This window comes from Chaetodon auriga, chromosome 19, assembly GCF_051107435.1.
Source record: "Chaetodon auriga isolate fChaAug3 chromosome 19, fChaAug3.hap1, whole genome shotgun sequence".
Lineage (NCBI taxonomy): Eukaryota > Metazoa > Chordata > Actinopteri > Chaetodontiformes > Chaetodontidae > Chaetodon > Chaetodon auriga.
The window spans coordinates 11,497,717-11,511,916 of NC_135092.1; the positions used below are offsets into that span (position 1 = coordinate 11,497,717).

Here is a 14,200-nt window from a genome sequence, read left to right on the forward strand (position 1 = left end):
CAGTGAGATGCTGTTTGGATCCCTGTATGTGTGTGTGCTTGGGTTGTGTGAGATTTCTTTATCTGATTTGGAAGTTTGTCCAGTAAAGTAGGATTTATGGGATTCTAGTCTCTCTGCTATGCACACACACCAGCGCAAACTGACACACACACTAGTGGAAGAGGAGCGCAAGCAGAATGCATATTATTGACTAACTCATATTGATGCCAATGCTGAATACTGAATGTGTGGATGTGAATTGTGGCACATATGGACACATCTATATATGACCTCTTTTTCAAGGCTTAAAGTTAAAATATGTATGTAAAAACAAAATATGTCATTGTTTTTAGAACTGAAATGATTTGTTGCTGATTAGAGAATTGACATAAAGATAGTGGATGACATTTTTTGATAGCTGATGAACATTTGAAATGCATTATGAAGTACAAATATCTCTCTATATGTACTCTGTACAGTATCAGTGACAGTACACTAATAAAATGATGTCTTAGGAAGAAATGTGAGACTTGGTGGACATGCAGCATGTAGAATCAAAGATATTAATGCACAGTAGACGGGCATATTTGTGTCATATGCCTCAAAGCTACTGAGGTGTATCCACCCGTGTTTGTTGTGTTTGCTAAGAGCATGGGGATAAAAAGCAGAGGATACAACAGCGTAGCACACTCTTCCACAGATACATGCCTGTAAGCAGACACATAGCACTTGCAGGGAAGCTTCATCATATTTCTCCTGAGATCTTTTGGAGGCACATCATCGTCTCACTCCATCACACACATCAGAGTCAGCCTGACTTGCATACGCACACAGCCACCACTCAGCCAGCTGCCTATGTGCATGTGTGTGTGTTGCTGTGAAAGGAAAACCTTGGACAGAAGAGCGAGAGATGTTTATATGTGCAGAAATGTTTGTGTCTTCGGTTGTGTGCATCTATATTGTTTTGCATTAATTAAGAAGCCACCTCACTTCCTGTTTGTTCTAGCTCTGTAAAATGTTTTTCATCATTTATAGCATACAGCTCATTGTGCGTTGTGGTATTAAACATAGGCGTACAGAGGACACAAAACGGGATCAAAGAGCGAATATCCTCTGTTGGATGTTAATTAAAATCATGTACCCTTCTCCAGCCTGTACCAGATAATTGTTCATTACATGACACATGGACTCTATTATACACACCGTGTGTTTGTTAGCCTACCCTGTGCTAGACAGCATATGGGATTTGCTACGTGTAACAGTGCTGCTGCAAGTGCAGCAAGCGCATGCACAGGTCCATGTTACAACTGCACCGCTGGATGTGTCTCAAATATTTTGCACTCAGATGTGGGTTTTATGTGTAGGAGGGAGAGTAAGAGTCACATGAATACTGTGTTAAACACATAAATAAAGAAAGAATAAAATACAGATAACATTGAGGAAGAAGAGTTTTGTAAATATATCATGTTTTAAGAACACTGTAAAGCATTTACTGCACTCTACAAGAACTTTGTTGTGTAAACCATGCCCAGGCTACTGTGGGATGTACCTTTTATACTGGAAATGTTGTGCTGGTCCAACTCACTGGCTTTTCATCCCCAGCTTGTTAGAGCTTTGGTCCGACAGCTCCCACACAGCTCTCTCCAAACAGTCTCTCTTGCCAGCCCAAAACACAGAAAAGCAGTTGAAACCACACATCACGCTGGCTCAAGCATGCAGGGTGCACCTGTGATTGGAAACTGACTTGACCAACAGATGTAATTCATTTGTAGCTTGGATCGGTGAGCGCTCATAAAGTGGTGCAATTAGAGAGTTCAACTGAAATAGAATCATATGTTACCATGCGGAGGAATGCTATAGCAAACAAACATCAGGCTCTATGGCGCCATCAGACTGGCAGTGACACTAACCGCATGCATGCAGTACTTATTCTAGCTTTCAGGCTGAGTGAGTGTGGGCATGTCATTGTGGTTACCAAGTGGGCACTAACCTTCACAAATGACTCATTGAGTTAGAGACACGATACCTCAAGAAGACTGAACAGCGTCTGCCAGCGTCCCTGTAACACCCCCCTCTGTTCCCAGTCTCAGCAGAACCAGTCACTTCACACTGGTGTTGTGTCATGATCTTGGTAGCATGAGCTCCTCTTGCAGGAAGTTGCAAAGGCTGAGAGCTCTGATAGTAAAGGCTTAGTCACCTCTGTTACGGCACCAGCTCAGTGTGTGGAACAAGCAATCGGGCTCTGCTAAGAGGACCAAGCTGTGCCTCAGCTCATTAGCGATAAAAAGAGGCCTGATATGTCGCTGGGGGGCTTTATTCAGTAAATTTAAAATGAAATCTAAAAAAGCAGCCCGGGTTGAGCAGGGGTGATATGATTTGGTGCTGCAGTTTGAACGGGCAGCATGTGGGAAAGATAACAATACAGAGAGCATGATGGTCTCTAATCAAAGAGAAATATGTCCTGCATTGCTTTATAATCCATTGACGCTGCTGTTCATGGAAAAAGGAGCTGTCTCTCCCAAAAGTCATATAGTATACTGTGCAGAGTTTACAACAAGACGTTCCAAAGCAGAGAGAATGATCTTCTCTGTGTGGTTTCCTCTGAGTATTTGTATCCTGTGGGAAGAGGGGCTTTTTTTGTTCACAGTGATGTAATGATGCACTGTGAGTTGTAATATATTTTGTAACTCAGCATAGACTGTTTGATCAAAATTTAATTCGACATGCATCTGCAACTGCACTGGCTGTTGGTGTGTCCATATAAAATGATGTGTTGTCTAACTCAGTGGTTATTTGCTCTTTGTGGCAAACTTTGGTCTGATCTGTTTTACTCTGGTGAACATTGCTGTATATTGTATTTAGTTAGAGATGTTTGCTCTCCATGGTGCTGAAATTCTCTGTTTCATTCAGAAGTGAGTGATTATTGTCTTTGAATCGCTTTTGCACCACTTGATTGGTATCAGAAACACATCTTAACCTGAAATCATTTATTAGGTATTCTAACGGTTGCTGCTTTCATTGGCTGGTACATGGACTGCTTGGTTGTCCTGTCAGCAATCCACAGTGTTGGACTTGTGATAAATGTGATTTTTATTTAAATTTTTTAAAATAAAGGTCAGTTGTTTGTGTGACGTGTCATCGACTTCTCTCTGCTGTAGATTCAGGCCTATTGTCCAAATGGCTCAGACCTTTATCCGTACATTTACATCCTACCCAGGACTGCTTTTACGCAGTATGTTGATTCCGTGCTTTAAACCATGACTGTTATTTATGAGTCTCCTGGCTTTTGTTAGGAAGTTTGAGTATTTTACAGCATTAGTGATAATTTATGGGACCACTCATAAAAAGAATCGGTTATTGCAGATATCACATTTTTATCGTTTCTTTTTTTAACTCTGTAGCCATTGCAAGTGACAGGACAGAGGAGCCGGGGTCTTTTGTTTGTTTGTTTTGTATTTGTGCTTGTTGCTATTTGGGATGCAAGATGGGCATTTCAGTTTCATTTGCATTCACTTTGAATAAGGCATTTTGTATAATGTACCGTGATTGAACTGCATTTATTGGAGTGCCACTAATGGTGAATTTGAGAAGGATAATGGATTCATGTGGGACTAGGAAATGCTTAAGGATAAAAACTTTATCTTCACCTTTACAAAGATGATACACTTTGATATTTAAGCAATGTTTTGTGTCAGCAGGAGGAGGAGAGAAAGAAACTCAGAATTGGTTTGCACAGATAAGAAAAACATTGACTGATGCAGGTGGAGGCTGTAGTTAATTGGGAATCCATGCCAGGGTTTATTTCGGCTGCAGTGCGTCACTATCTGCAATACTGTATGTCGCTTAATGATGATGAGGGAACATAGACCACAAAGAGAGAGGCAGCAAAATACTTTGAGGGCATGTCAGGGGAAAAAGCAAATTATGAAGTGTGGAAATGCATTGTCTGAGCAACTTCCCTTGTGTGGCAGTGCTGTGAGCCCTTCCGACTGAGGGAATCATCTACTTCAAGACCTGTCTTGTTTTGGGATGCTGAAAAGGAAGGCGTGTTTTTGCGAACTGAAATGAACCACCCCAAACAACCAGTAAACTCAAGAGGCAAGTTATTTTTCTAAATTAAATTAAAAGGGCATAACAAAGAGATCAGCTCACGGCATTAGCAGGCCTGTGTCGTATTCATCCTTACTGAGGATTCTTGATATTTTTCGTTCCCTCTTTTCCTGAAACAGGATCTTGAGTTAATCTTAATCAGCATTAGCAAATTAAGGTTAAGCGATTTGGACAAATTTAGGAATGAGGGAAAGAGAATGCAGCATCCTGTATTGGCACAGGGGAACAGGATGGGGAGGGGGGGGTCCTCCTCTTTGGGGAGCAGGGCTCACCTGCATGGTTCAGCTTGGCATCTGATCACTTTCAATAGTCAGAAATGATGAAACTGTCATTTTTGGACAGAATGCTCTCCTCTGGCATGGATTATTAGTGTTAGTTTTATTCATGTGTATCCTGCCTTCAACCCTAATATTTGGCAGAGGGTCAAAGAGGAGGCGGCTTGACCCTCAATTGTAAACAACTAGGTGTGATTCACAAGCAGATATAAAAAAAATGTATTTTGTATTTTTTAGATTGTTAATTATTGATAGCATGATAATGTAAATGTGTCAGTTATTCTTATCACTCTGCATTATTCATAGTAACTTGATCACTGATTAGCGACCTTTTTCCTATTCTCCGTTTAATGAGTGGTGCTACCTTTAGCCAACTCTGCTGTGCGTTTTGTGGTGATATTGGCAGTTCAAGTTTGTTTTGGCACAGGATTTGTTGTTACCCTGCCAGGTCTACTGGCTGATTTTATGCCTGTGTGCTTGCTACTGTACCAGCTTCATGTATGTCAGGATAGCCATGTTCATCTCATGTTCTGTTTTTGTATATGTGAAATACTTTGTGTGCCCATTGTTTCATCGGCTCATTACTTAATAGCCATGCAACAATAGATGAAACTGTTGAACATCAGTATTTTAACTTGGAAGATTGAATTTGTTGTGGACACATAACACAACCTGTGCTTCCTTTTCTCTTTTTTTTTCCTTAAGGCTAACCGTCCTGCCTCCTGTGTAATGTAAACCTCATTTCAAACCATGTGGTCGTTTCAGCACTGCTGAATGGGGCTGTTATCAGAGAGGTCAGAATTGCATTTTCTCACTGTGTAGTTGTAGTCAGACCTCAGACTTTATCTATGGGTTATGTGTAGGCTGCACTCTAATCTGTGTCAACTTGATAAGTTGTTTCAGGTAAATGCACACACAAACACACACACACACACACACACACACAGGTCTGTAAGCGCAATGGATGTCATAGTTTGTAGCTTCAGTAAGGTGTGTTGAATTATCTATGCGAGATGTTTTTTAAAGAGCAAAGTCTCAATAGAGAGGCAAGACTTTCAGTCTGCTCGCCTCAGCCAGTCATTGAATTGCTTTATTGTTTTAATGCTTGTGGACTTTAAGCTTTTCAGTTAGTGGATTTTAAACAATGTGTTTCGTTGTTTTCTGTAAAAACCATACAGTAGCAGGTTGGTAAACTGTTAAATCTAATCTTTAAATCTAGTTATGCAGCTGTTGAAATGAAAGAAGATAGGTACACATCTGTTTTATGTTTGTGGGCAGTTATGGGGCTGTGGCTGCAGTAGAGATATAGAATTATCATGGACATACTCTCATATAACAATATATTTCATTGCTACATTGCAAGAAAGAGACATCTATTGTCCCAGTAGTTAAAAAACAAGACAATTACATTCTGCATAGATTTGTGCTTTTTCACATTACATATTTGCCAGTCAAAAAATTGTATGTAGAGCACTATTCAAATGCATTAAAAGACGTTTGACTACAAATACTCATAAAAATTAGTAGGCTTACAAAGGCTACATAGAGCTTTCTCTGAGTGATGCTGATTGCTGTCAAAGGCCTACTGTAGCAAAACTGTAGAGCAGTGTTTCTTCAACTTAAGGCCTCCCTGTGACAAGGATGATATTATGTTTTATGTTTATTAGGATAGACTAAAGTTACCCTTTGGGCCCTGGGTGTAAAAGACTGCAGTGTGTCACTGCACCATTCAGACACATGGGAAGTTATTTAACCCGTAAATATTCCTCTTCTTCTCTTCCATACAAGTGTTAACACACCAACACCATGTGTCACCATCACATGTACACACTCCAGTACACAAGCTGTTCTAATGAACAAACACAAATACAGTGGGGGGTTTAGATGCAAAAACATGGAACCCTCGAGGGCTGCTGCAGTGCATTACATATGCTGTAGTCAGCTCAGGCTATTTCTGTTGCCTCTAGTCAGCCGGCCAAGAAGCAGCCCTGCCCATTTCGGACAAGCCCTGCAGGTTAATCCTTGAAGGCCTTGAGTTCTTAATCATTTGAAGCTCTGGACTCATTTTAAGCAAATTTAGCTCTATCCAGGCACTTGCATGTGTGGATTCATAGTGGAGATTGGGTAATTTACATATAGTTAACAAGAAAGATTACGAATAAGGAGACGTAAAAGGAACAAAAAGGTAAAGGTTAGCTTAATTATTCTGCAGTAGATTGACCTTCACTGAGGAGTTATTTGCATACTCCTTTTTCACATTATTGCTAACCTTTGTCAAAAGAATTGTCATGTTCTGGCTATGTGAGTTCAACAGAAAATACACAGGTGGGAAATCCCGCAATGCAAGAGCGCTCCTATATTAATTTGTCTTCTAGATATATGGATCTGGCTATCACACACACCTAGTGCAGTTTGTACAGTGCCCTGATAAATAGTTTGCAAAATAGTTAGTATGCTTACAGCATTCTTCATCAATAAAGATGTTAATTACGGCTCAGAATTGCTGACCAACGCACATTGTATGGTTTATGGGTTACTCTTATAGCTGTAGTGTTGACTGGGGCAAAAATAAAAACCCAGAAACACAGCAGACCATACAATATTTGGTGCATGGGATTACATTTCACAGATTTAAAAACTGTGAGAGAGAAACTATGAAAAAGCTTCACGGTGTCTTTGTAATTTAGAGTCAATCTGAAAACAGCTTGAATATCGAAAAGCATTTAAAATGGTTGGTTTTGTCCGGTTATATAAACGAGTAATACTGAATCCTCAGATCTTTAACCCACAGTATCTGCATAGACATGGGAGAGAGGCAGCAGCTGACTAGGTACTGTGGCTAAGAGGGGAAGAAGACAAGTTTTAGGAAAAGTTGTTCACATTTAGCTTAACTGTATCCAGGTGATACATATATAGATATGCTTTGCTGTGACAGACAGATGCACAGGCTGATATAGAAGTAGCATGGGTTTGATGGATATCAATTAAGAAAATAGGAGGAAATTCCTCAAGGAAAGAGGGTAGACCAAAGAACTAATGTATGACATGGAATGTTGTGCAGAGCAGTGTGTGGCCAAATAATTCAGTAACTTGACAACAATATTGCTGTAAATTAATCTGTAAAATAACCAAATTAAAATTAAATGAAGGTAAGATAAGGCAAGGTAAGGCATTCAGGACTGATTTTGTGCCACTGATAACACAGACTGCAATATAATAACCTGAGTTAATACACGCTTCTTAATTCTCCAAGGTTATCAGTTGGTTTCACCATCATTATCATCAGTTCAAGATGTGTCACACTGCTTAACTGCTGGGTAATTAAATGCTGCATTATTAATACATTAACTGGCAATGCATTACACACCAAAATTCATTCACCCTTTTAGTTGGATGTGTTCGAAATGTGTATTTACAGTGACAGAACAGAGACGAAAGAGAGAGGGAGACCAAGAGCAGGGTTAATTGCAACAGAGGAACCCTGGAGCAGAATGTGAGCGAGGTGAGCCAGTGTATGTGATGAAGTCAAGGATGTGTTTATTAGCTGGAGGAAAGGATGAGAGTGTAAACAAAGGAACTAGGGATGGAGGACGGGGGGAGATGAAAAGATGTGGTTGGATGGGGAGGATGGACTATTAGAAGGAATGAAGGATGAATAGATGGATGAACAAATGCATGGAAGGGATGTGCACAGAGAGCCTTGGCAGCCTAAGGTGAAGAGAGAGACTGACTTGTGCTTCACACTGATACCACAGACTGAATCGATATGATACCTCTCTCTCCCTCTCTCTGTTTCTCTTTCTCTCTCTCTCTCTCCCTCTCTCTCTCTCTGTCTCTCTCTCTCTCTCTCCCTCTCTCTCTCTCTGTCTCTCTCTCTCTCTCTCTCTCTCTCTCTCTCTCTCTCTTTCTCTCTCCCTCTCTCTCTCTCTCTGTGGGAATTCTCTGACCCAGTTTGCTCCTCCACCAGGCAGCACCAGAGTTATTTTTACATATTAACAGGAGACAATACTTTGTCCTCTACTTGTCCTCCCCTTCATTCGTACGCTTCCTTCCGCTCTTCCCCTCCTCCATCTTAGCTGTTCCCATCCTCTCCTCTTGTACCATCCCCTGCTTCTTCCCCCCTTTTCTATATTTGTCTCTACTGACTGCGATCCTTTGTCCTCCTTTAGGGATGTAAAGGTTCATCAACTCCCTGCTTTGCATGGTACAAGATACTGGCTTGGTTGTTCAATATTATCTCAATAAGTAGTGCAAAAATGCAGAAAATTGTGCACCTGAAACAAAAGTATATCATAAACAAATTCATGGCAGGGTTTTAAATAGTATTTTGAGATCTCTGAAACAATTTTTAAATCATGTACTTACCGTGCCTGGTTGCACCTAACTCTTGGCTAATCCAAAAATGGGCAAAGAGCTGGAGCATGGGTGAAGCTGAGGTGGGCCAAATGAAGCCTGGTTGCATGTACCTAGCGGCTATCTGACACCCAAAGCAGCCAGAACCTTCATTATGCAGAAAGTCATCCCTTGATATAATTTAGATGAAAAATCCATCTCCTGCACAGTTGTCACAAATAGAAAAATTAGCTCTAGAGACCAAAACCGTTTATTTCTGCTGTCTGCAAGTTGGGCATTTTAATATGGGGTCTATGGGGAATGACTCACTTTTGGAGCCAGCCTCAAGTGCCCATTTTAGGAACTTTTTGGCATTTTCCCATTGGCTTCATTTTTCTTTAAGAAGCTACTTTATATAACAAAATGGATTAAAACCTGTTCAGCTAATTTTGCTGCTACCTGGACCTCACCTAGCCCCTCAGCAAGATTTCAGGCACTGAGTCATTTTGCGTGATTACTGACAGGTGTGAAGTCACCCAGCTATCATTTTTTAATTTTACAGTTCTGTAATTCCATAAATATGTGATTCATTGCATTGTGGGATTGTTAGCAGAAAGTTGTGGGGCACTATACATGTAGAGATGGGAATTGATGATTTTGTTAATACCAATGCCATTATTGTTTCTGCTATCAGTCCGATTCTTTATTGATTCCCTTATTGATTCCGAGCTGGCGGTAGCCTGAGAGCTTGCTGTAGCAACAGCCTGTCTGTCATCATCTAAAATGAATGAAATGAGAGAAAATTTGTACAGAATTTTTTTTTTTTTTTTCATTTAGGTTTTTCTAAGTCAAAGAAAAAATCTGCAAGCCTGCCTGCACGACGCAACGTTATTGGAATGTGTGCCCTCGGTAACGCACATGCTGCTCCGTTGGGAGGCGTAGAGTGCAAAATACATGGCATCCCTGCAATTCAAGCCCATGTTGTGTAGGAAGGTGTTTCAGCATATTGATGGTTTTTCCACCCTTTCAGAAATTATCATTTTACAGACATTACAACTAGCACTGTTGTCATCTTTCTTCATGAAATGAAGCCACACGTTGTACCGTTTCTTTCTGTCCACCATGATTCCTTGTTGCAAGTTTCCAGCAGCCTCAACGTCATTGTTTTGCAGTGTGCAACTGTTTGAAAAACACGCTGGCGTCGATAAAAGGAACTGATAAGCTCGGCATACGAGCTGTATCGCACAATTTGCAACTGGTACTCAACAGTTTTGGTTCTCGATACCCATTCCCAACTGTACAGCGCATAAATTTCACACTGGGAATTCAGCTGTAGAATTGCTTATGGCAGAGGGCACATCGGTAACTCACTATATCACAGCAGACATACTGAGATATTTCCTGGAATGTATGATAAGAGAATACAGTATATCTCTTTATATTGCCGTATCAATTATCACTTTTAATTCAGAGTAATGAGATTGTATTCTTCACTATATACACACACTGTATGATTTAGACTAGTAAAATAAATAGACACAGCTACTTTCAATGCATCTGCATCTTTTTCCTTTTATTGAATCTTTCTTAAATGGCCTTCACCTTCCACTTTACCTGCCTCTCCTCTCCTCTTCTCTCCTCTCCTTTCCTCTCTCCTCTCCTCTCCTCTCCTCTCTCCAGAGAGTAAAGGGACAGAGAGTGGTTGCAGGTGTAGACAGGTCATCTATTTGCCTCCTAATGATGATGGATGGCAGGACTGCAGAGTGCAAGAACAGAGAGAAAAGCGGAGCGATGCAGGGGGATAAAGAAATATCAGAGTAAGAGAAGAGTGTGTTTATATTTGTCTGCTGGCAGGCAGATGGTGGGAGTTTTAGTGATATGTTGATCCTCAAGTGTTTGTATTATTCTTGTCATCTACCTGACAGCAAACAAACACACAGACACCTGTGTGGTGTGTGTGCAAGGTGACATCTGGTGTAGTGCATCAAGAAGCCCACTTCTGAAGACACACATGCACCTTGAACATGTGTGCACACACACATATGCACACACACGAGCACGCACACACACACACACACACACACACACACACACACACACACACGCACACACAGTTCCATCTCTGTCAGTTCTGACTTTTGCGTCCTGTTTACAGAAGTAGGTGATCGCGCTGGCTATCTCTTGGGGTGTTCTTACACATTCTCTTTTACACACAGACCCATTTTCTCACCATCTCCGCTAATAGCTTCAGAAAGAGCGCTTTGCTCTCTTGCTGTATTTTAGTGCCATAATTATTTTTTTTTTATAATAATCATAATTATCTTGACATCATCTCCCAGTGCAGTTTGACAATGTTTGTTTGGTTAACAGTAAATCACTTTATCTCGGCAGATTATCATATTGTTTTATCATTAAGAGAATCAGCAATGTGTAGCGAACACACACAGAGATAGAGGCTATTGACAAACAAGTATTTTATAGTATTGTTATGATAAGATCCCCATTAAAAAGAGAATAAATGTTAGACATTATTGAGAGTAAATCCACAACTAATAATTATTGTTACTATCATTGTTGATAAAGTTTTAGAAAAAATGACCAATTGCTTGTTTTATTCAGCTAACAGCTGAGAAATCCTCAAATCCTCACATTTAAGAAGCTGGTACGTCTGAGTGAATGTATCAAACCTCAATACTTTTTTGTTAGTGTTTGCACCACCAAACCTCAAAACCGGTCAAGTATTGTAAACTGGCATCAAATTTATTATTCTTTGATCAGATAATTCCTAATTTTGCTAGTTTTTGACTGTTTTTGTTTTTTGTTTTTTGTTTTTTTTTTCCAAACAAAGTCGCTGTTTTTAGACAACATTGTCATTTTGGTTGATTAGACTTCTGTTGATCAACTAATCAATTATTCTTGTCTTTGTTTCAGCACTAATCAGGAGTATACTAATGTTACATTGCCTGAGAAATTATTAATTTAGCTCATTTAGCTTATCTCAGAAGCTGATCAAACCAACTCCACTGGAGCTGCTGATACTGAAGAATGCTTGTTTGATGTATGAAAAAAAGGGAGCACAGTCCATACTCTGATCCCCAAAGAGAGCCCAAGTTGTTGCTCTTTAGATATTGTGTTGGTGCTGAATGGGAAGCCAAATGTGGGGTCACAAGCAGTCGCATCCACCAGACTACAGTTTTTTTCTCACAGACCTGCTTTCTCTCGACGCAGCTCACCTCCGCTATCTCACACCTTCTCGCCTCAGACCTCCAATAGGAGTGTGAATTTAAGGCTGACAGATAGGAAGTGTTAAGACCCCATCTGGTGGGGTTGCCACACAGCACACACACATGCATACGTGCGTGCGCACACACACACGCACGTGCACACACACACACACACACACACACACACACACAGTGGTAAAGTCTCACCCTTCCCAAAGTACAGACAAGGAGGCAGGCTGTAGCTATGGCAACCTAGAGAGAAGGAAAATGATTGGGCAAGGCTTGGATTTGTTAAGAGCTACTGTATGAAGCCTAGGGCGAGACTTAGTCACTCTTTCTCATTTGGTGCGTGTGTGCTCGTGTGTGTTGATACAAGAGTGGGTGAGAGAAACACAAGGAGTCAAAACTTCCCATCCTTATTCCCCTTCCTGTCTGTCTGCCTTTTTCATGTTCTGTTTGAGCACTCTGTCAGTTGTCAGGCTGACATATCTGGGCGAGCGCAGCATTTACTCAGTGCAGCACGGTCTATAAACCTGGAAAAAGACTGAATTGCATCATTGGTTGCATACACTTGTATGCCTAATTGAATGAAATAAAACACTTCACAGGGGAGATACAAAGCGGCCACAGGGTCGCTGTGACATCAATTAAACCATATACTGTAAGTCCAATGTTTCACTGAAAGACACGCATATGTTCATATTTTGCCTTTAGAGGAGAACTTCCAGGTTGACTGCACTATTGAGAGTTTTACTGCACTCTTGTGTCCTGTCTTACTTTTCATCCATCAGTGTTTGGCATTTTTACTTGAAAAAATGTAAGTGATCATCAAAATAGTTAGATATTTTTTCAGTTTTTTTTTTGTTTTTTTTTTTTCATTTTTTCAATCGTTTCTGCTTTAGATAAAACAGATATATATTTGAATAGCGTATCCCTAACAGTTTTACCACAACAAAGACTTGCCATTAATTTAATTTCCATGGACACAAAACAACCTGTCAGATATCATTACAGCTTGGAAAACTAATGATAAAATGTTTTTATGTATCACACAGTACTGCTTTACTCTATGCAAAAATGAGTTATTCCCATAACATCATAACATGAAATGCACATTTTCATATAAAACATCAGAACATCTTGGGGAGCTGTTTTCAGAGTTTCTCCCTAGGTGTGCCAGCTTTTATTGGCGGTTCAGTACAGGATGTCTAAGTTATGCCTCCTACGCTGCATTCGTGTCAAAGGCTCTTTGCACTGTCTATAGGGTCCTATGTGTATATCTGTGTGTGTGTATGCATATGTGTGCTCTGCTGCAGATGGGTTACTGTTAAACGTTTAAGCCCCCGGTTAGCGCTGAATATGAGTAATTTGAGAGCAGTGATTTTAGGGACGTACGCCTGGACACACAAATGTGCCCACTAACTAGCACCAATTGCTGCAGCTGTATGGAAAACATAGAAGGGGTCTTTAGTGATGTTTAAAACAGAGGTGTCTTTGTAGATGTCAGATCATCACAACCAAAGACTGTGGCTTGCTGTGTGCATCTGTGTGTGTGTGTGTTTGTGTGTGTACTTTGCAGATGTTGTGCCTGAATCCATGTGTGAATGAGTGTGTAGTACAGAACAGTGTTTGCATTCAGCTGTTATTAGTGCTCCGGCTCAGTGTCACAGACAAGCTTTGCTTAAATGCACTGAATGAACAGAACTGAGACAGCTGTTCATGTACCTTAAGGAAAATTTTAGCAAAGCAAAAAGTTGCTGCACCACATTTAGTACAGGTACTATTATCTTTTTTTATCCTTCTTGGAACAAAGGAGTGAGTAACCCTTTGATCAATAGTGGAAAGATACAATGCTGAAAAAGCATTACGTTGTCTTCTTAAAATCGTTCCTTTTCTAATTGGGCTTTGGCCCTTCAGAGAATTTGGAGGTTTTATTTCAAACCCAACTGAAAAAAGCTAAGTGTCATTTTATGTGTGTGTGTGTGTGTGTGTGTGTGTGTGTGTGTGTGTGTTTTAACAGCATTCATAGAAATTCTCTATGATGTTTTTTGCATCAAACCTGCTGTATAGCCGAATCATTTTAAGCCTATTCATTTCTTATGCGTAGTAGAATGGATAAGTGATTTATTCTCAAACTCAAAATTTGTGATTCAGCTGGTCACTACCTCATTTCATTTACGTACGTAAGAGAGAGCCATTTGATTTCCCGGAACACTTGCTCCTCAGAATAAAGAAGTCAGCAGTAAATTGCTCTGCAGTGGCTGCTGCTGTGTGATCTTA

General features: G+C 40.3%; 1 protein-coding gene across 5 annotated transcripts in view; it reads left to right on the top strand.

Moving 5' to 3' along the window:
* The window catches only part of strbp (spermatid perinuclear RNA binding protein), a 77,104-nt gene that overhangs the window by 9,595 nt on the left and 53,309 nt on the right, over window positions 1–14,200 (top strand). For 2 of the 5 annotated variants that reach the window (XM_076758716.1, XM_076758718.1), the window contains exon 2: window positions 10,377–10,513. The exons of the other annotated variants lie outside the window; for them this stretch is intronic. The gene's annotated coding sequence lies outside the window, so the exon portion shown is untranslated. The remainder of the gene's footprint in view (window positions 1–10,376; window positions 10,514–14,200) is intronic. 5 annotated transcript variants of the gene reach the window in all.